The following is a 794-nucleotide window of genomic DNA, read 5'->3' as shown; positions in this document are numbered from 1 at the left end:
GTTCCTAGCAGGGAGTTCCTAGCAGGGAAAGCAACTCTGCTGAGTTGGACAGGATTAATCCCACCCACACCGTGTAATTCCTGAGCAGCACATCTGGAGGTCCCAGACCCCCAGCTCACAGCCTGGCCAGATGTATGTTGTTGTTAAAAGCCAGCTTTTCCTCCACGTGCTTCCCTACAAACAGAAGTCCCTTGGAAAGTGTCTTTCACACTGCCTTTCCAACAACACTTACCTTGTCTCCTTCCTCAATGTCACAAATTTTCTCCAGTGTTGAAGGGTTGTAGGTGGGGAACTTCTTTCCACTTGTAGACTCATGCCACTCATTGTTGATGAATATCTGAAGAGAGAGCACGGGGAGTGCAATGGGGAAGAGAACGAAAAAACAACTGATGTAGACCACACAAAAAACCCACAAGTACTCCTCAAAGGTCCCGAGGCTCTTCGGTTTCCATTGATGACAGAGTCAAGTGTGCTCAGTCTCCCTCCCAGGGAGACTGGGATACAGACAGAATTTAGCCGAACTAGAACCTCGGCCAGGGAAGAGATGAAAAAGCCTCCGTGCACCCAGTTAGTTTTGAGCAAGAGGAAGACAGAGGATGGGGCCCACACAGTATAACACCATAATTTGGCAATGAGGAACAGACAGTTTTTGAAATTCATCTCCATGGGAACAGCAAGCAGACACCAAGAGAAACTCGTATGGTTCAGGCAAAAGGAGCCCCTTGTTACAGGCTACAAATGAAATGCCAGCATACGATATTACTTGGTCGTTTGTGTCCTGCCCTGGGCTATTC

The 794-nt window shown here is 48.1% G+C and overlaps 1 protein-coding gene across 1 annotated transcript in view; it reads right to left on the bottom strand.

Annotated features, from left to right (window-relative positions):
- Nucleotides 1-361, bottom strand: part of ALDH1A3 (aldehyde dehydrogenase 1 family, member A3) — a 29,432-nt gene extending 29,071 nt beyond the window's left edge. Inside the window, exon 1 of the mRNA XM_010132126.1 lies at nucleotides 233-361. The gene's annotated coding sequence lies outside the window, so the exon portion shown is untranslated. The remainder of the gene's footprint in view (nucleotides 1-232) is intronic.
- Between the last annotated feature and the right edge of the window lie 433 nt (nucleotides 362-794).

Source organism: Buceros rhinoceros, unplaced genomic scaffold (assembly GCF_000710305.1).
Source record: "Buceros rhinoceros silvestris isolate BGI_N320 unplaced genomic scaffold, ASM71030v1 scaffold22362, whole genome shotgun sequence".
NCBI lineage: Eukaryota > Metazoa > Chordata > Aves > Bucerotiformes > Bucerotidae > Buceros > Buceros rhinoceros.
The sequence above is the reverse complement of the archived record's forward strand: the minus strand, read 5'-3'. Positions and strand labels throughout refer to the sequence as shown.